At 38.2% G+C, this 23,583-nt stretch overlaps 1 pseudogene; it reads right to left on the reverse strand.

The window, feature by feature from the left end:
- Positions 1-1,298: 1,298 nt before the first annotated feature.
- LOC130680237 (olfactory receptor 14A16-like) lies at positions 1,299-23,583 on the reverse strand (annotated as a pseudogene).

A 23,583-nucleotide genomic window follows, 5' to 3' on the forward strand; every position in this document is an offset into this window, starting at 1 on the left:
CTAGATAACCTTAGTTATATGAGTCCTTTTTAGATACAACGTCAAAGGCAGGATTCATGAAAGCAAATGTTGGTAACCTGGACTACAGTAAAATTAAAAAATTTAAAACTCCTGAGAAAGAAGATATCAAGAGAAAGAGAAGACAAGCGACAGGCTGGGAGAAATAATTTGTGGAAGACATATAGGATAAAAGACCCTTATTCAAAACATGCAAAGAACAAATAAAATTCAACAATAAGAAAACAAACAATCCCACTGAAAATTGGGCACTTCACTGACGAAGACAGACAGATGTCAAATACACATTTGAAAAGATGCTCCATATCATACGTCATCAAGAAAATTAAAATAAAAACAATGATATACCACTTCACACAATTTGAATGGCCAGTTCCAACATTAATAGAAATGCTGCTGAGAAGGTGCAGCACCAGGAAGTCGTGCATATTAGTTACAGGAATTCCAAATGGCACAGCCACTTGGAAGCCAGATTTGGTGGGTTTTTTGCAAACCATATATAATTTTATCATGTGGTCCAACAAACATGTGAGTTGGTATTTACCCAAAGGAGTTGAAAACTTATGTACACAAACGAAAATGCAAAAGAATATCTATAGCAGCTTTGTTCTTAATTGCTAAAATTTGGAATGAACCAAGGTGGCATTCAGCAGGTGGAAAGGTAAATGAATGTGGTGCATGCAGACAATGGGGTATTATTCATAAATAAAAGGAAACGAGCTGTCTAGCTATAAAAAGACATGGATAAACTGAAATGCCCATTACTAAGTAAAATAAGCTAATTTCAAAATGTTCTTTATTGCATGATTCCAACTGAATCACATTCTACAAAAGCCAAAATTATGGAGAATGGAAGAATTCAGTGGCTGCCAGAAGCTGACGGAAGTAAGGGAGAAAAGTAGGCAAAGCACAGAAGATTCTGGGGGTAGTAAAATGCTCTGTGTGATGTTATACTCATGAGTAAATATCATTCTACATTTAAAAAACTCATAGAAACCCTAATGTAAACTATGAATGTTGAGTAATTATGAAATGTCAACGGTATATTCTTGGTTTAAAAGAGGCATGACTCTAGTTAGTACATTGCTCTTATGGGAGGCTATGTATTTGTGGGTGGGTATAAGGGTTATGTAGAAAATCTCTATACATCACAATCAATTTTGTTACATACCTAAAAATCTTCTAAAAAGAGTCTTCAAAGGATTTTAAGTAAAAATATTACAAAATAATGGACACATAATTATTGATGATAATTGTTATTGAAATAAAAGATGGAATACCTAATGATTTGGGATGAATAGTCCCTTCAGCAACATTTCCAGAGACTTTTTTATGGCATTATTTCTTAGACTATATATCATGGAATTAAAGGTTGGGGCAGCCATGGTGTAGAACATAGAAATGACAAGGTCAAAAATGGAAGGGGCCTGTGAAAAAGGTCTTAGATAAGCAGAGAAACCAGTGGAGAGAAATAACACAATCACAATCAGATGTGGAAGGCAAGTGGAGAAGGCTTTTGACTGACCTTCTGTTGATGGCATTTTCTTGACAGTGGAGAAGATGTAGACATAGGAAACAATGATGAAAATAAAACAGCAGAAAACCAATACCACACTAATGAGGATAGGTACAATCTCTCTTATTATGTTTTCTGAGCAAGAAATAGCCAATAACTGTGGGATGTTGCAAAATAAATGATGGACGACATTAGAACCACAGTAGGATAAGGCGAATGTACTGGCTGTGTGCATTAAGGCGATCAGACCCCCACCCAGCCAGGACACAGCTGTCAACTGAAAACGCATATTCACATTCATGATGACCTCGTAGTGCAGGGGGTGGCACATGGCAGCATAGCAGTCAAAGCACATCACGGTGAGGAGATTCAGCTCTGCAGTTGCTAAAAACACAAGCAGAAAGACCTGGGCTACACAGCCAAGAAATGAGATGGAGTTACTGTGAGACAAGGAGTTGGCAATAGATTTGGGAATTGTGAATGTAACTAGGCAGAGATCCAAGAAGGACAAATTCTTCAGGAAGAATTACATGGGGGTTCAGAGATGCTTGTCCAAAGTTATGATCATTATGAGGACGTTTTCCATTAGTGCAAAGAAGTATATCAAGATGAAGAACACTGAGTGCAAAATGTACATATTTTCATTGTTAGAAAATCCAGTGAGGATAAATTCTGTCACAGCTGTGAGATTTTTTGTGCTTGGAGACGTAAATCTGTATTAAAATAAAAAGAGAAATGAAACGTCATTTTCAAGTCCTTCCATATTCAATTTACAATATAGTTGTATATTCATATAGTCATCACACAATCTATTTAATAAAAATGTTTCTCCTATCCTGTGGATTGATCACTAACAGTACCTGAATAACACTGCTTTACTGAATGACTTTAAACTCAGTGCACATGCACAGGCCATTTTTATTACCCAAATATGTTCTATGAAAGATGCTGAAGGACTGAAAATTTGAACCGACCTTAATGTGAGTGTCCTGATGAAAAGCACCCTCCCAATATCTATAAATGAATCCTGAGAAACAAACTGATAACTACTAAAAATTGTGCCCTAATCTTAATGTCCTTACATCCTATCCCATGACTAACATTTGTTTCAGCACATCTTCCAAGAAATTGAACAGTAAACAATTCTTTAAAAAACTGAATTACAGACCTTCCTCAGTCCTGTAAGCTATTTAACCTACATTCTCTCTACAAAATACTCAATCTGGAGATGTTCTTCCATTTAACATTTTAATATAGAGATAGATCTAACTGCATTTTTCTCATTCATAATACTCAAATTATTTATCATAAACGTAGGTGGTTTTATGCATATATGCATTATGGTTCTATGTGACACATATCCTGATTACCTTAGGTATCAAATCCTACAGGGAATGACCTAAGATTGTTGGCCTCATATTCATCAATTTATCACTTCCTCTTATTATTTTCCATTTTATCTGACTTTTTCCCCATATCTAATAAGTTAAAAAGTGTTTCTCCATAATCTTTTTTCTTTTCATCATGTCTGAACTTCCAGCTCCACAATTACATGAACTTGTAAGTATGATATTTTCCACGTTCATCTATTCCCCAACTATTTTCCTGTCTCCTATCCCTAATATAAGATTAATGCAAATACGTGGTGGGGGAGAAGGGACCATTTATAGCAGGAGCTAAATTCAGTCTTGTTCTGTCAAGTGTAATTTTCCAATTTTTGCAATAACACATTGATACCTTCTGTTTGTACAGATTTTGTTCATCAACCTTCATGCAAATGTGGTAAAATATTAAGCCTTTACTATACAATATTCTATCACACACACTCTTCTTATTCTAATTCTCTAAAATATTATGTTCTAGGAGGCGGAGCCAACATGGCGGCGTGAGTAGGACAGTGGGAATCTCCTCCCAAAAACATATATACTTTTGAAAATACAACAAACACAACTAGCCCTAAAAGAGAGACCAGAAGACGCAGGACAGTGGCCAGACTGCAGCTACACCAGCGAGAACCCAGCGACTGGTGAAAGGGGTAAGATACAAGCCCCGGCCCGGACGGACCAGAGCGCCCCTCCCCCCAGCTCCCGGCGGGAGAACAATAGGCAGAGCGGGAGGGAGACGGAGCCCAGGACTGCCGAACACCCAGCCCCAGCCATCCGGGCCAGAGCGCAGACACAGTACATGCCCAGGGGGCCCTGGATACTGGGGGAACAGGGAGTAAGAACTCTGAGCGGGTGCTGAAGCTGATGCCCCTGTGACAAAGAAAAGCGGGGGCTTTTTGAAAGTCTTAAAGGGACAGGGACTTAACAGCTTGACGGAAACAACCCAGGTCACAGTACAGCAGCTGGAAATTACAGGGAAAACCGGGTGCACTAACCCCCTGGGCAACAGCTCTGAGACCCCTCACGGAGGCAAACAGTCAAGCAGCCGCCCCATCCATCACCCCACCGGGCGCTGCGAAAGCAGAGAAGCAGGCTGAGACAAATTCCGCCCACAGAAAGGGAAATTTCTCCCTCCGGGCCAGGAAAGACACAAAGACCCACTCTACACGCAATTACCCAACACAAGCCTCTAGGGGTCGCAGTTGCCCCAGTAAAGAAAGGCCAGTAGTAAGTGAAAATTTTGGCCCTCCCAGCTGACAGTCAATAGCACCTGTCAACATGAAAAGGCAAAAAAATATGATCCAGACAAGACTAACCCAGACAGCTTCAGCATCTGCTACATCTTCCCCTGAGAAGGAATCTGGGGAGATAGATTTAGCCAGTCTACCTGAAAACGAATTCAAAACAAAAGTCATAACCATGCTGATGGACTTGCAGAGAAATATGCAAGAACTAAGGAAGGAGAATTCAGAAATAAAACAAGCTCTGGAAGGACTTCAAAACAGAATGGACGAGATGCAAGAGACCATTAATGGACTAGAAAACAGAGAACAGGAACGCAGAGAAGCTGATGCAGAGAGAGATAAAAGGATCTCCAGGAATGAAAGAATTTTAAGAGAGCTGAGTGATCAATATAAAAGAAATAATATAAGAATCATAGGCATTCCAGAAGAAGTAGAGAGAGAAAAGGGGATAGAAAATGTCTTTGAAGAAATAATTGCTGAAAATTTCCCCAAACTAGGGGAAGAAATGGCCTCTCAGACCACAGAGGTACACAGAACTCCCATGACAAGGGATCCAAGGAGGGCAACACCAAGACACATAATAATTAAAATGGCAAAGATCAAAGACAAGGACAAAGTATTACAAGCAGCCAGAGAGAAAAAAAAGGTTACCTACAAAGGAAAACCCATCAGGCTATCATCAGACTTCTCAACAGAAACCCTACAGGCCAGAAGAGAATGGCATGATATACTTAATGCAATGAAACAGAAGGGCCTCGTACGAAGACTACTGTATCCAGCACGAATATCATTTAAATATGAAGGAGGGATTAAACAATTCCCAGACAAGCAAAAGTTGAGGGAATTTGCCTCCCACAAACCACCTCTACAGGGCATCCTACAGGGACTGCTCTAGATGGGAACACTCCTAAAAAGAGCACACAACAAAACACCCAACATATGAAGAAGGGAGGAGGAGGAATAAGAAGGGAGAGAAATAAAGAATCATCAGATTGTGTTTATAATAGCTCAACAAGCGAGTTAAGTTAGACAGTAAGACAGTAAAGAAGCTAACCCTAAACCTTTGGTAACCACAGACTTAAAGCCTGCAATGGCAATAAATTCATACCTTTCAATAATCACCCTAAATGTAAATGGACTGAATGCACCAATCAAAAGACACAGAGTAATAGAATGGATAAAAAAGCAAGATCCATCCATATTCTGCTTACAAGAGACTCACCTCAAACCCAAAGATGCGCACAGACTTAAAGTCAAGGGATGGAAAAAGATATTTCAAGCAAACAACAGAGAGAAGAAAGCAGGAGCTGCAATTCTGGTATCAGACAAAACAGACTTCAAAATAAAGAAAGTAACAAAAGACAAAGAAGGACATTACATAATGATAAAGGGCTCAGTCCATCAAGAGGATATAACCATTATAAATATATATGCACCCAATACAGGAGCACCAACATACCTGAAACAAATATTAACAGAACTAAAGGAGGAAATAGAATGCAATGCATTCATTCTAGGAGACTTCAACACACCACTCACTCCAAAGGACAGATCCACCAGACAGAAAATAAGTAAGGACACAGAGGCACTGAACAACACACTAGAACAGATGGACCTAATAGACATCTACAGAACTCTACATCCAAAAGCAACAGGATACACGTTCTTCTCAAGTGCACATGGAACATTCTCCAGAATAGACCACATACTAGGACACAAAAAGAGCCTCAGTAAATTCCAAAAGACTGAAATCCTACCAACCAACTTTTCAGACCACAAAGGCATTAAACTAGAAATAAACTGTTCAAAGAAAGCAAAAAGGCTCACAAACACATGGAGGCTAGACAACACGCTCCTAAATAATCAATGGATCAATGACCAAATCAAAATGGAGATCCAGCAATATATGGAAACAAATGACAACAACAACACTAAGCCCCAACTTCTGTGGGACGCAGCAAAAGCAGTCTTAAGAGGAAAGTATATAGCACTCCAAGCATATTTAAAAAAGGAAGAGCAATCCCAAATGAACGGTCTAATGTCACAACTATCAAAATTGGAAAAAGAAGAACAGATGAGGCCTAAGGTCAGCAGAAGGAGGGACATAATAAATATCAGAGAAGAAATAAATAAAATTGAGAAGAATAAAACAATAGCAAGAATCAATGAAACCAAGAGCTGGTTCTTCAAGAAAATAAACAAAATAGATAAGCCTCTAGCCAGATTTATTAAGAGGAAAAGAGAGTCAACACAAATCAACAGTATCAGAAATGAGAAAGGAAAAATCACAACAGATCCCGCAGAAATACAAAGAATTATTAGAGACTACTATGAAAACCTATATGCTAACAAGCTGGGAAACCTAGGAAAAATGGACAACTTCAAAGAAAAATACAACCTTCCAAGACTGACCCAAAAAGAAACAGAAAATCTAAACAGACCAATTACCAGCAACGAAATTGAAGCGGTAATCAAAAAACTACCAAAGAACAAAACACCCGGGCCAGATGGATTTACCTCGGAATTTTATCAGACATACAGGGAAGACATAATACCAATTCTCCTTAAAGTTTTCCAAGAAATAGAAGAGGAGGGGACACTCCCAAACTCATTCTATGAAGCTAACATCACCCTAATACCAAAACCAGGCAAAGACACCACCAAAAAAGAAAAATACAGACCAATATCCCTGATGAACGTAGACGCAAAAATACTCAACAAAATTTTAGCAAACCGAATTCAAAAATTCATCAAAACCATCGTACACCATGACCAAGTGGGATTCATCCCAGGGATGCAAGGATGGCACAACATTCGAAAGTCCATCAATATCATCCACCACATCAACAAAAAGAAAGACAAAAACCACATGATCATCTCCATAGATGCTGAAAAAGCATTTGACAAAGTTCAACATCAATTCATGACAAAAACTCTCAGCAAAATGGGAATAGAGGGCAAGTACCTCAACATAATAAAGGCCATCTATGAAAAACCCACAGCCAACATTATATTGAATAGCGAGAACCTGAAAGCATTTCCGCTGAGATCGGGAACTAGACAGGGATGCCCACTCTCCCCACTGTTATTTAACATTGTACTAGAGGTCCTAGCCACGTCAAACAGACAAAACAAAAAAATACAAGGAATCCAGATTGGCAAAGAAGAAGTCAAACTGTCACTATTTGCAGATGACATGATACTGTACATAAAAAACCCTAAAGATTCCACCCCAGAACTACTAGAACTGATATCGGAATACAGCAAAGTTGCAGGATACAAAATCAACACACAGAAATCTTTGGCTTTCCTATATACCAACAATGAACCAACAGAAAGAGAAATCAGGAAAACAACTCCATTCACAATTGCATCAAAAAAAATAAAATACCTAGGAATAAACCTAACCAAAGAAGTGAAAGACTTATATTCTGAAAACTACAAGTCACTCTTAAAAGAAATTAAAGGGGACACTAACAGATGGAAACGCATCCCATGATCATGGCTAGGAAGAATTAATATCGTCAAAATGGCCATCCTGCCCAAAGCAATATACAGATTTGATGCAATCCCTATGAAACTACCAGCAACATTCTTCAATGAACTGGAACAAATAATTCAAAAATTCATATGGAACCACCAAAGACCCCGAATAGCCAAAGCAATCCTGAGAAAGAAGAATAAAGTAGGGGGGATCTCACTCCCCAACTTCAAGCTCTATTATAAAGCCATAGTAATCAAGACAATTTGGTACTGGCACAAGAACAGAGCCACAGACCAATGGAACAGACTAGACAATCCAGACATTAACTCAGACGTATATGGTCAATTAATATTTGATAAAGGAGCCATGGACATACAATGGCGAAATGACAGTCTCTTCAACAGATGGTGCTGGCAAAACTGGACAGCTACATGTAGGAGAATGAAATTGGACCATCGTCTAACCCCATATACAAAAGTAAACTCAAAATGGATCAAAGACCTGAATGTAAGTCATGAAACCATTAAACTCTTGGAAGAAAACATAGGCACAAACCTCTTAGACATAAACATGAGTGACCTCTTCTTGAACATATCTCCCCGGGCAAGGAAAACAACAGCAAAAATGAACAAGTGGGACTATATTAAGCTGAAAAGCTTCTGTACAGCAAAAGACACCATCAATAGAACAAAAAGAAACCCTACAGTATGGGAGAATATCTTTGAAAAATACACATCCGATAATGGCTTGACGTCCAGAATATATAAAGAGCTCACACGCCTCAACAAACAAAAAACAAATAACCCAATTAAAAAATGGGCAAAGGAACTGAACAGACGGTTCTCCAAAAAAGAAATACAGATGGCCAACAGACACATGAAAAGATGCTCCACATCGCTAATTATCAGAGAAATGCAAATTAAAACTACAATGAGGTATCACCTCACACCAGTAAGGATGGCTGCCATCCAAAAGACAAACAACAACAAATGTTGGCGAGGCTGTGGAGAAAGGGGAACCCTCCTACACTTCTGGTGGGAATGTAAACTTGTTCAACCATTGTGGAAAGCAATATGGAGGTACATCAAAATGCTCAAAACAGACTTACCATTTGACCCAGGAATTGCACTCCTAAGAATTTACCCTAAGAATGCAGCAATCAAGTATGAGAAAGATCAGTGCACGCCTATGTTTATCGCAGCACTATTTACAATAACCAAGAATTGGAAGCAACCTAAATGTCCATCGATAGATGAATGGATAAAGAAGATGTGGTACATATACACAATGGAATACTACTCAGCCATAAGAAAAGGGCAAATCCAACCATTTGCAGCAACATGGATGGAGCTGGAGGGTATTTTGCTCAGTGAAACAAGCCAAGCAGAGAAAAAGAAATACCAAATGATTTCACTCATCTGTGGAATATAAGAACAAAGGAAAAACTGAAGGAACAAAACAGCAGCAGAATCACAGAACTCAAGAATGGACTAACAGGTACCAAAGGGAAAGGGACTGGGGAGGATGGGTGGGTAGGGAGGGATAAGGGGGGGAGATGTAGGGGGGTATTAAGATTAGCATCCATAGCGGGGTGGGAGAAAGGGGAGGGCTGTACAACACAGAGAAGACAAGTAGTGATTCTACAACAGGTTGCTACGCTGATGGACAGTGACTGTAAAGGAGTATATGGGGGGACCTGGTATAGGGGAAAGCCTAGTAAACAAAGTATTCGTCATGTAAGTGTAGATTAATGATTAAAAAAAAATAAATGCAGTTCCTATGTGGTGACCTCTAATGAGTTCTACACAATAATATAAAGGACATATAAAAGTGTAGGCAAAGGGTCTGTTTGTGTTTATACAGAGGATCAAAGCCTAATTGGGCTACCCAGAAAATGAACTAAGAAACGATATGAAAGAGAACTTCCAACATCAGCACTCTCGGGAAGACTCATGCCAGAAGATGATCATCAAAAAACCCTAACAAAGATCCACGCACTGCTACAGCTGTAGATGCACTCATCCCACCAGCTCCTGGACTTGCCATGGGAATGAAGGAGATATCTAAGCTGGCCTGTGCATACAGAAAAAAAAAATTTGACTGGATCTATACTGTTGGAACTCAACCAAGAATTAGTAGAAGTGCAAATTGTAGCGCTCCAAAATCTTACAACTACAGACTATTTACTGTTAAAAGAACATATGGGATGTGAACAGTGCCCAGGAATGGGTTGTTTTAATTTGTCTGATTTTTCTCAAACTATTCAAATTCAGTTAGATAATAACCATCATATCATTGATAAGTTTTCACAAATGCCTAGGGTGCCTAACTGGTTTTCTTGGTTTCACTGGAGATGGCTGGTAATTACAGGTATGCTTTGGTTATGTAACTATACTCCTATTATGTTAATGTGTGTGCGCAATTTAAGTAGTAGATTAAAATCTATACATGCTGAAGTTACTCTACAAGAAGATATGTCAAAGAAATAATCAATCTTCCCATGTTTTCTCCCGTCTGCTACTTCTATAGCTTTTCTTCTTCCTTCCTAATTACAACGAATTCTTAAATATAATTCGTGCCTCATATCAAATTTACCGAGTATCATAACTCCTCCAAGTGGTAAAGATAAATCAAGACAAATGCTGGGCATAGAAGCCACAGGGCATAAATATGCAAAGAAATAAAAAGCTAACCATTTCAAACAATAAGGCTTCTCTCTCACTTACCAACGTAACATTTCCCTGTATGGCCCCGGAAGATGACTGGTTAGCCAGAGACGGGTAAGATTCCTCAAGGGAGGAACAAACTAAGACAGGCACAGTCGCAGGGGGTTCATCAGGTGAGAAATTGGGGATCAACAGAGGTGAGGCTTAGAACCTCACCCTCCCTGTTCTGAGAGAAATCTTCTGCATACGTGGATGTTTTATTGCCCTTGTCTAGCTTGGATTAACACATAGTCTACAGGCACACACCTGATCATCTACATTTGCTCTCTTACAACACTAAACTATGTTTTCTACCTTTATGTTGTATCTACCTACCACTTCAGCATCTTATTAAAAATAATAAAGAGAGAAATGTGGTATCCAAATATAAATCACGTATAAAAATCAAATTTGTATTCATATTTGAACTGACTGTTTATAGTTCATAATGCATGAGCAAAACCAAAAGTTTCTGTGATGACTGCCCTTGTACTGTTCACCATGTAACTTATTCACTATGTAAGAATTTGTTCTCCACGTAAGAACTTGTTCGTTAGGATTCAGAAGATTGGAGACTGACGAAAATTAGGCTTGGGGTGGATTAATGATTGTGCATTGAGCATTGATTCCCCTATACAGAATTTTATTGTTGTTAACAACCATTTGATCAATAAATATGAGAGATGCCCTAACAACAACAACCAAGAAAAAGTACACACTTCCAATTGTAAAATAAATAAGTAACCGGGATGTAATGTATAGCATAAGGAATATAGTCAAAATATTGTAACAACTTGGTATGGTGATAGCTGGTACTTAGAATTATCATGTATATAAATGTTGAATCACTGTGTTGTACACCTGAAACTAATGTAATGTAATACTGTGTGTCAACTACCCTTCAATAAAAAATAATTATCTAAAAAAAAAAAAAAAAAGAAGATATGTCAAAGAAATAAAAAAAAAATAATAAAATATTATGTTCTACTTTTCTCCATGGTGCTGGACAACATGAACATCTTCAGTAAATATTGGTTGTTAAGTTTGGGAAAGTAATAATGTAAAGCAGTTTGAACATATTAGTGGAAATAATTCCACATATTTTAATGAAAACAAAATAAAGTTTAGAACATATTCCTGTCAACGATGCAAAAATTTTGGGGTGACTTAAAATACATGTTCACAATGATAAAATTACATTTGATATACATGTCCTGATGTCCCTGTTAAAATATTATGAATTCTTCATTTTACAAGATCCATGGTAGCCTTTCAGTGGTAGACTAAGAAAAACCAAGGTGTTCATCATGATAAATAGATTTCCATATCTGTCCATCACTTCTACTGTGATATATTAAATAATTTAAAATAATGCTTCATAGAGTCCATGAAGATACAATCTGACTCATATATGTCATTAATATTTTACGGGTTGAAAAATGTAACAGACATTTTTTGAAGGCTCAACATTATTTTATTTTTAGTTTCATCTTGAGGCTCTTCATTATTTACTGTCTACTTCTCATTGTTATTTCATTTAACATTTTATACACTTTCATCTTAGTATTCTAAATGCTAAATTCAGCACTAACAGATATGAATGTAATACTATAACAAAACCACTAAAAATCATAATCAGTGGAGTACCTTAAATTTAAGAAAAATAATATTTTCTCCCACTGAAACTCACCTAAAAAAAGTTGATGTTGTTAATTGAATAATTTGAGTACCACAGAATAAATTGATCCCTCTAGATATTTTTTTTAGTGTTCATTCTTATAAAATGAGTATTTTAACTACTGTTACTTTTTCTCAAATATAAAATGAAAATTTAAATCTAGAATACTTTAAATTTAAAATGATTTTCCAAAAAAATTATTTAATGGTATACCTCCAAATCCTGGTACATAAAAGTTCCAGTTGTCTACATAAGCTTTTTTCTAGTGAAATTTACTGCCATCACAAGGACAGAAGGCTACACATCTCAATTGAGTAGAGATGATTAGCTTTGTTGATTTTTCTGAAAAGTCTTATGAGTCTCAACTCTGGCATCATCAATGACTCAGTCAAAAAAACAGGAGACCTGAAGAGCTTGACCATTTTACCTCTCCTGCTGATCTCTTGTGTGTTTAACCATAGTCCAAGAGTTGTAATTTATCAAGCTCTTTTATTCCAAAGGGAATATAGTGTTATTGTTTTCTCCATTAAACTGCTCAGTCACTATCAGCCTATACTAAATCTCACTCAATTATTAGTGCTATCAGTGTGCCATAATTTAACTTTGTTAGTGGTGTACATATCTGTGACAGGACTCCAGTTAATCTAGCATCCAATGTTTCAGTCATTTATTGAGTGCCTACTATGGGTCAGACTCAGTAGATGGCAATACGGCATTAAAAGCAATGCAGTGAGTCAAAGTCCAAAGGTGAGTGTGAATGCACTGTCTCTCGCCCAGAGATGGAGGCTTTGGAGAGAGACTGGAGGAAGAGAATACAGTGCAGTCCCAGAGGGAGGGCCACTAACAGCAGGTCCGTTAAGAGCACAAGCGGAGGTGTGACAGGTGAGCTTGGCCATCTCCGCAGAGCAGGGAAACAAGAGGCTAGAATATGAGTGAACAAAAAGATTTCATGATCAGGAATACTGCACTTCAGGTGAAGCTGATAATTTTTACTGTGAGAGAAAAGACACCGGTGGTTTTGAGTAGGAGAGAAGCATGTCATGTTATACTTACCTTGATCACTCTCTGGAAAGTGTACACTGTAGAGGAACTAGACTGGGAGGAGGACTGGATGCAAATACATGGAAAGGAAATATGACCACAGGTTCTAAGAATTACTATTGTTAATACACTATACTACACCAAACCATCTTACAGATTCAATTAATCACTATCAAAATTATAATGCCATTTTTTAAAGAAATAGAAATTATCATAAATTAGTAAGAAATAAAAAAATACTCTGACTAGCAAAAGCAGCCTTGAAAAGAGGGAAAACGTTGGAAGCTCTCACTCTCATTTCAAGCATTATTAAAAACCGCAGTAATTAAACTAGTATAGTACTGGCATAAAAATAGATACATAGATCAATGGAACATATTGGCTACCCAGAAATTAGTGCACTTGTACATATTCAAATAATATTCATCAAGGGAGCCAAGAAGATGAAATGAGAAATGATATCCTCTTCAATTAACAGTGGAGAAAGTGAATAACTATATGAAAATACAATTGTCCCCTATTTTACAAAACTCACAAAAACTAACTCAAGGTGGATTAAAGACTTACACGTAAGATCTGATACCATAACACTCCTAGAAACCAGACCCAAGAGCTGCCTTGACATTGGTCGTGGCAAAGTTTTTTAGATATGACACCAAAAGCATAAGCATCAAGGCAAAAATAAACAAGTAGGACTACCCTGAACTACAGCGCTTCTGCAGAGCAGAGAAACAATAAAAGAAAAGGCAATGCATGGAAAGGGGAAAAATATTTGCAGACTGTCTACCTGACAAGGAATTAATACCCAGAACACATACATGCAATGTAATAGCAAAAACTAAGCAAATAAAATAAACAAAAAGTGGTTTAAAAATAGATATCTGCAATAAAATCCAAATTAAATGAGGTATCACTTTATGATCTGTTAGAGGGCTATTACCAATAAAATGAGAGACTAAGTGTTGGCAAGGATGTGTGGAGAAAAGAGAGTCCTTGATGGGAATGTAAATTGGTACAGCCAGTGTGTAAGACACTGTGGATGTCACTCAAAAAATAAATCTACCATACAATTCACCAATCCCACTTCTGCCTATATACCTGAAAGAAATGCAAATATTTTATTCATTTCAGTACTACACCCATAACCAAGAAAGATGTGGAAACATCTAGATGCGGAAATCCTAAATGTCCTTCAATGAATGATGGAAAAAGTGTGACTTCATATACATTATATATATATATATATATATATATATATATATATATATATATATATATATATATATATACTGAAATATAATGCAGTTCTATAAATGGTAATTTTGCTTTTCTCAATAATTTGGATAAACCTTGGAGGCATTATGCTGAGTGACATAAGTGAGATATACAAAGAATAACACTATGTTTTTATTTATATGAGGGGTCTAAAGAAGCCAAACTCATAGAAATAGAGCATCAAATGTTCATTGCTGGGTCTTGGATGAGGGAGAAATTTGGAGTAGTTGGTCAAATGGAACAAATTCCCAGGTGTAAGACAAATAAAAGCCGTTTCTCTAATGTACAGCATCATAACTATAATTAACAATACTGCGTATATACTTGGGGGTTATTTAGAAAGTAGGTCATATTATCACTACACACACAAATCATGATTATGTTTGAACTTAAAGGTGTTAACTAACCTTACATTAGGAACAATTTTTCAATGCATTTGTGTCTAATTATAACATTATAAACTTTAAGTCTACTTATGTTTTGTTTCAATAATACCTATATAAATCTAGGGAAAAATAATGCAAGAACAAAAGGAGACACACTATGACAATTTCGCTGCTATTGATACTAATTTTGATCACTCTCTTGAGATGATGGCTGCCAACTTTTCCAGGAGTAATGATCAGTACTAGGTGGGAAGATAACTTGATACTAGACCCCTTGTTAGACTGAAAGTTATCATTCCATTTTTTAATCCCTTAAGTTATTTATATGCTTGCTATACACTCTCCTGACATTCTGTGCAATGTGCTTAGTGGGGTTTTTTTTAGTGAATAACACATTTTTTATTAAGTTATCATTGATATATACACTTATAAAGGTTTCACATGAAAAACATTGTGGTTACTACATTCACCCATATTATAAAGTACTCCCCATACCCCAATGCAGTCACTGCCCATTAGTGTAGTAATATGCCACAGAATCACTACTTGTCTTCTCTCTGCTAAACTGTCTTCCCTGTGACCTCCCCATTCCCCACGTGTACTAATCATAATACCCCTCAATCCCCTTCTACCTCCCTCTCCACCCACCCACCCTCTCCCCTCCCCTCCCCTTTGGTAACCACTAGTCCCTTCTTGGAGTCTGTGAGTCTGCTGCTGTTTTGTTCCTTCAGTTTTGCTTTGTTGTTATACTCCACATATAAGTGATATCATTTGGTACTTGTCTTTCTCCACCTGGCTTATTTCACTGAGCATAATACCCTCTAACTCCATCCATGTTGTTGCAAATGGTAGGATTTGTTTTCTTCTCATGGCTGAATAGTATCCCATTGTATATATGTACCACAGCTTCCTTATCAATTCATCTGCTGATGTACACTTAGGTTGCTTCCATATCTCGGCTATTGTAAATAGTGCTGCGATAAGCATAGGGGTGCATGTGTCTTTTGAATCTGAGATCTTGCTTTCTTTAGGTAAATTCCTATATGTGGAGTTACTGGATCATATTGTATTTCTATCTTTAGTTTTTGAAGAACCTCCATACTAATTGCACCAATTCATATTCCCACCAACAGTGTAGAAATGTTCACTTTTCTTCATATCCTCATCTTCAGTTTTAAATGTTTGTACCAGTGGAAAGTGCTCATATAATGTCAGATTCTATATACTTTATGAAATTGGAGCCAAGACAAGTTGATAACGTGGAACGTGCAGTTAAGAAGGGATCCAAAAGAAACAAGTGTCCTTTGCTCTTCAGAAGACAGGGATCTATGAACATTATGCTTCTCTACACCTCTGGGGAGTCATATAAGAAGGGGACCTGTGAGACCTGACTGTGGTTGGAAGACCACTCTCTCTCTCCTTCCTGTATGCACAGCTTCTCCTGGTTAATCTTCCTTTAGATGTAAGTCACAACGTGGAGCCTTGTAATCCCTAAATGCATAAACACATGGCTGTGAAAACTCATTTTTCTACCAAATATCTTCTCCTTCAGAAGTGTTAAAAATCTTCCATGCCATCTGGAAATTATTAATCAGCAAAATCCTTTAGAGTTTAAAACTTTACCCTGCAAGTCCATTCAAACATCATCATCTCCTTAAAATGCAGAATACATCCCACAATCAAACATCATTATCTCTTTAAAGCGCAGAATACATCCCTCCCTGAAGTCCTCTCGAATGGTGTTGATATGTCTCTGGAAGAAGGACTTGTTGCCTAACTGAGGTCAGCAGACATGCTCATGTAGTCACCATCTCAGGACATACCTGGGGAAAAGTAGTCCATGCCCTGCCATGACAGCCCACTATGACTGAGCAATGTTGGGGTGAAGGGACATCACGGTAGAAAATGCTGGCTCTGAGCCCTAACTGGATGTTGGTTCACGACCTTGGGAGTTCTCCAGATGAGATTAAAACTGACCACCACTCAATGGTGGGCAAGGAAAAACTAAAGAAAGAGGCAGGCCACTCCATGTAGGTAGGATGCAGGTTTGGTAAGCAAAGGAACTTACATATATTGTTATTCTTGGGTGGCTGCAAGATGAGTACATGTCTGTGCCTGCCCACCAGTATCTTAAAAGTGTACACAGAGGTCTTAATGGCTTCAGGAATTTATAGGATCCAGATGGTCTCAATAACATTAATCTGTCATGGCTGTATTCTTGAAACAGCTTCTACAGTGGGAAGGTGGCACAATCTAAGGAGAAGGGAGAGAGAGAAGCCTTCCACTTCCCAGTTTCAGCTTTCTCATCAATAGCGGTTACACCCTCTCAATGACCTCCTCCAGCACTAGGTAGGGAAAAGGTTTGCTGACTCACCCTCTGCCCAATCCTACTTCTTTCTAATTCTTTCCACTGGTGGTGTTGATTTCTGGAGTATATACATCTCAATTTAATATCTGTGTCCAGGCAACCCTACCTGCAACACAGGGGGTGTTGCCTTCTCTTTCACCCCCTTGTATCATTCAGTCTAAGGAAGAGCATGTCTGCCTTACTGTCCATCACCAATTCTAGATCCTTCTCCCTGATTCTTCCAGGGGTGATGAGTTGCTTGAAATTTATGTCATAAGCCTATACTTCCTTCTCACCACTTCTGCTGAGTCATTTACCCTCCAAGATTCCCCACCTGGATGATCATGCCCAGTTTGACTTCTCATTGTCATTATCCTAGACAAAATGAAAGATAAGGAATGTGGTATATGATTAATATAATCATTTTCAGAATGAACTATTTCAATAACTGATTTTTTATAAGAACAGTATAACTTAATGCACATTTAGAATGAAATTCTTCAGTTCCAGAGAAATTAACCACAGTGATGGTGTGATTTCATTTAATTTATTAGTACTTCTGATAGGAGCTTTCAATTATGATATGTTTTAGTCTTACATCTGAATGTAGAATTTTCTCAAAGTATCATGTACATATTTTTGAAAACTTGAAATTTTTTGCAAAATAGATTTTATACTTACCCTTAAATGCTATACCAAATTGATATATCTTGATTTTAACAATATTATGATATCTGTAATATTTTTGGTGTGCTTTTTACAAATAATGGAGAAAATATAATATATTTTATTATTTTACTTTTTTACTGAAACCATTCTAGTTTCATCATATATTAGATCAAAAAGATACTTTGGTATTTAATTTTTAAACTTCAACTTAATATTATTCTTCTGAAGATCATTATTGTAGTCACATAAGTTTAATTATTAATGTATTTTAAGATAGAGATATGACATAAATAGAAATAGAAGTTCAAATAGTAATTGAATCATGTATACAATCTGGAATATTTTAAAGAGATAGCAATCTGACTAGGAAATACACACTGCCTTTGTTAAAATGTTCTGTGAGTTATACATATGAGAGTTTGGAAGGTTTGAAACAGAAGTGAACTGGAATATTTTAAAAAATCATTAGTCATATCAATAAAACCAAAAAATGTGATTTTCTTTGGCAAGTTCAATGTATTCATATTTCCCTGTTTTAAAACAAAAATACTTAGAGTATATTGGAGGGGAAAGTAAGTATATTGGAGGGGAAAAGGTTGGCAGTGTGAGAAAAGAAGTAAAAACCTCCCCAAACCATATATAACACAAAAATACATCAAATACAACTAATCCTGAAATAGCAACTCAAAGATGGCGGAACAGACTTGCTACATCTGTGGGAAATAGAAGACCTCACAGAAAAGGACAAAGTAGAAAAGCTGCCCTCTGGCAGGACCCAAAATCTCTAGAATATAAACTTGAGCAACTTTTCCCTTCAGACATCTCCTTGGGCAAGAGAAACAAAAGCAAAAATGAAAAAGTGGAACTATATCAAACTAAAATGTTTCTGTGCAGAAAAGTATACCATGAGCAGAAAAAAAGGCATCCTATAGTATTATAGAATATATTCTTAAATAACTTATCCAATAAGAGTTTAACACCCAATATATATAATGAGCTCCTCACACATACTAACACCCAGAAAACAAATAACCCAAATATAAAAAGGGTGGAGAATGTGAACAGACACTTCTCCAAAGTAGAAAATTAGACGGCCAATAGGCACATGAAAAGACGTTCCACATCACTAATTATTCAGGAAATGTAAATTAAAACCATAAGGAGTTATCACCTCACACCAGTTAGGGTGGCCAATATCCAAAAGACAAGAAACAACAAATGCTGATGAGGATGTGGAGAAAGGGGAACCCTCCTACACCACTGGTGGGAATATAATCTAGTTCAACCTTTGTGGAAAGCAATATGGAGGTTCCTCAAAAAACTAAAATTAGAAATACAATTTGACCCAGGAATTCCACTCCTAGGAATTTACCCAAAGAAAGCAACTTCTCAGATTCAGAAAGACATATGCACCCCTATGTTTATTGCAACACTATTTACAATAGCCAAGATATGGAAGCAACCTAAGTGTTCATCAGTAGATGAATGGATAAACAAGATGTGGTACATATACACAATGGAATACTATTCAGCTATAAGAAAGGAACAAATCCCACCATTTGCAACAACATGGATGGAACTAGAGGGTATTGTGCTCAGTGAAATAAGCCAGAGGGATAAAGACAAGTACCAAATGATTTCCCTCATTTGTGGAGTATAACAACGAAGTAAACCTGAAGGAACAAAACAGCAGTAGACTCACAAACTCTAAGAAATGACTAGCGGTTACCAAAGGGAAAGGGTTGGGGAGGGGGGTGGAGAGGGATGGAGAAGGGGATCAAGGGGTATTACAGTTAGCACACATTATAGATAAGTCATGGAGAAAGCAGTATATGATGGAGAAGACAAGTACTGACTATACAGCATCTTGGTCTCCTGATGGACATTGATTGCAATGGGGTTGGGAGGACTTGATAATATGAGTGATTGTTGAAATCACAATGTTGCTCATGTGAAATCTTCGTAAGACTACATATCAATGAGACCTCAATTTAAAATCCAAAAAGAATTCAGGAAAAAAAGTTCATTTCCTATTAAATTCTTAAACTGATTAAAAATGTAGGATCTATTCTGAACTCTGAATTCTACTGCATGTGTCTATATGTCTGTCACATATAGTTGACTACTGTACCTTTCCAGGAAGTTTAAAATAAGGAAGTATATTCGCTAATCTTAAGTTTTCTCTCAATTTTTCTCTGACTATTCTGGGTCCTTTGAATTTTTACATGAAAACAAATGGAACCCATGCATATCCATGAATTAATTATGTTATTGGTTTATCAATTTTTACAAAAAATCCAAGTGGAATTTAACTGAATATGTAAATCAATTTGGAGAATATTGCCATCTTAAAAGCATCATAATTTCTGTCAACAATTTCTTATACTTTCCTGAGTATAAGATTTATACTTGTTAATTTAAAATTTTTAATCAAAATATTTATAATTTTTTTGTTGTAAATTGAATGGTATTTTTAATTTCATACCCCTGCTATGACAGATGCCTATAGGGTTAAGGTAATTAGGGTGAAGAAAGGCCAAATACCATAGGAGATAGAACATGTACTCCAACAGGAGTATACTGTGTATATTATTCCCATCCCTGAATATATTTTGGGGGTGGATATAACGCAGGGCCTGTGGTTACAGACCATTGCAGGTGAGTTCAGACCAAGGGTACGTGTGGTAAAGGAAGTTCTGAAGGGACATGTTAAGCACCCACCCATAGCTCTGCCTATGCCTAGGTGAGTGACAAATATTAAGCATTATAAATTGCTGGAGGGGCACATGGAAATTGGAAAAACTCTGCAGTAGTTGGAGAAGGTGGGCATCATAATGCCCACTCATAGTAATTTTAATTCCCCAGTGTGGCCAATGAATAAGCAAGACAGCTCTGGACTATAGTGAATTAATCAAAGTCACACCCCCTTTGCATGCTGCTGACCCATTTATAGCAGCCCTAATGGACACATGAAGTCATGAACTGGGGACTTCTCATTATGTAGTAGACCCTGCTAATGCTTTCTTCTCTATTTACATAGTACAGAAAAGTCAGGAACAGTTTGCCTTCATGTGGGAAGGCTGGCAGTGGACATTCATTGTCCTTCCACAAGGATAATTCCACAGTGCCACCATCTGTCTTGGACTTGTAGCCCAGGACTTGGCCACATGGAAGAAACCACAAACAGTGCAGGTGTATCACTACATTGATGATATTATGCCCATGACTGATTCTCTTTCAAATTGAGAAGCAGTTCCTAGATGCTCCAACATCTAGAGGAGAAGCGATGGACTGCAAACAGCACTAAGGTTCAGGGACCCGGTTTGTCTGTAACATCCTTGGGGGTAGCTGAGTTGGGTAGAACTAAAGTTATTCCTGAAATAGTCCTAGACGAGGTCCAGGCTTTCCCTACCCCAACCACAATGGTGGTCTTTCAATAGTTTTTCGGTCTTTTAGGATACTTGACAGTATTTATCCCACACTTGGCACAAATTATGAAGCCCTTATACAGGTTGGTATGAAAGGGCATCAGGTGGCACTGGGGTGAGACATGTGCAGCTGCTTTTTCTGCTGCTAAGTAAGCAGTGAGGGCCGTAGAGACCTTGAGTGTAATGGACTCATCACAGCTCTGTGAGCTAGATATTGATTTAACCAAAGGTGGTTATGGATGGGGTCTTTGGTAGCAGCTTGAATGGACATGACAAACCATTGGATTCTGGTCACAACTATGGAAAGGAGTAGAAGTCCAATACACCTTGATAGAGAAGCAACGGCCTGCTGGTTACCACAACTTGCTGGCTATGGAGCCCATCACCAGAACAGCTTCAAGATAATTACCACCTATCCCATTGAGGGGTGGGTGCAAGACTGGACCAAAGGGCCATAGAGTGGTCTGGCATAGATGCCTATACTGGCCAAATGGGGCTCATATGTACAGCAGCATAACACCTGTTCTACTAGCCCCTTAAGTGGAGAACTTCAATACTTACTAGTGTCAGTGATGTAAACCAGTGGAAAGCAGAAAGAACTTGCTTTTGAGCCATTGGTAGCTGAGAGTCCTTAAAGGAGGGAAAAGCCCCTACATATACTGGGTATACAGATGGCTCCATTTGTGGGCAGCCCGCAATGTGGACGGCTATGGATTTTCATCCTAAGATGGAGACAATATGGGTGGAGGATGGAGAGGGGAAGAGCAGTCAATGGACGCAGTAGCCGGCAGTATGGCTGGCTCATAATCACCCAGGAGCCTTCCCCTATAGTTGTCTACACTGACAGATGGGCTGTCTATTGGGGCTTGACCCTGTGGCTACCTACATGGTACCATGTCAACTGAATTGTTGGTCACTGGCCCCTTTGGGGGTAAGAGTTCTGGCAAGACCTGTGGGCCTCTGGTAAGACTAAGACTGTTACTGTATAACATGTGACTGGCCATTTGCCCTTGGCATCCCAAGGGAATGATGAAGCAGACACACTGGCCCAGGTGCACTGGTTAGAAGGAAAGCCTGCCTCTGATTAACCCAATGGTTACATGAGCATTTGTTGCAAGTGGAAAAAAGACAATGTGGGCTGTAGCCTGTCGGTGGGGCTTGCTGTTGACCTTTGAAGAAGTCAGCAGAGCCTGGAAGGAGCACCTTGTGTACTCAATGAAGTACTTACACTGAGTCCTATAACAACAATGGATAATAGTAAAGGGGCTGTTACCACTTGCCTGGTTGCAGATAGACGCTATTGGGCCTCTGCCCATAACAGAAGGTATGCCATGATTTGTGTGGATATAGCTATTGGCCTATTGGTTGCTTTTCTTGCATGTGGTGCAAATTAGCAAACCCTCAAGAGGGGTCTAGTACATCTCTGTGCAGTCTATGGCCAGCCACAGGTGATTGAGTGATCAAGCACCCACTTTTTTGTACATGCATTACAAGGATGGGTGCAGCAACTGGAATAAAGTGGAAGTTTCATGTACCATATAACCCTCCTGGGAGAAGCATGATAGAGAGGTACAATGTTTTATTGAAATCAGATACCAATAGTCTATTGGGCTGGTCAGTTCAATTATGGACAGTGCTATGGTGTTTGAATGAGAAGACCTGTAAAGGATCTTTGAGCCCTGTGGATATGCTAACACACATTGCTGCATCTCCTATACACCTGCGTGTGCTAACCAAATAGGAGTTATTGAAGCCAGGATATGGCCAACAGAGTAACATCCTGCTGCCAGCCCCTACTGCAGTAAGCCCTGGAGATGCTGTTGAATGGAAATGGCCCTGGAAATTTTGCCACATGGATGAGAGTTGGCTCTTCCTTTTGGCACCTTGAAAAAAGGCCTGGAAGCTGGCCTTATGTGTATTCCTGGAGGAACAGCAGAGTGGCCCCCAAAGATCACAGTAGTGTACCAAATGCATCTTTGAGGTGAAAGCATCTTACTGGGAAATTTTGTTTTATCTTTATGGCCAGTGCATGTACCTCCAACAGCCCTACATAATGACCCATCTATAACTCCCACAGGGAGAGGGGTTAAAGTCTGGTATGCTAGACCAGGATGAGATCCCATTCCTGCCACTGTTTTATCATAGGACCACTCCATTTCATTCATCCTACCTGATGGACAAGAGTTGCCTATGCTGGTGTCATTTAAAACACAAGACTTATCACCCTTAAGGTTATTTTCTTATACAGTCCTTATGGCCTGGATGTGCTCCCTGGCTGCAGGTGTGGCATGATGATTGCTCTGAATTACCTGTGCAGCTTCTTAATGACTGTGGAGTAGGTGAGCTTTTGACCTACTCTGCCTAGGTCTTTGAGCCTTGCTGAAGCCTCCAACTTGAGGATTATCAT

Source organism: Manis pentadactyla, chromosome 13, assembly GCF_030020395.1.
Source record: "Manis pentadactyla isolate mManPen7 chromosome 13, mManPen7.hap1, whole genome shotgun sequence".
In the NCBI taxonomy this organism is placed as follows: Eukaryota; Metazoa; Chordata; class Mammalia; order Pholidota; family Manidae; genus Manis; species Manis pentadactyla.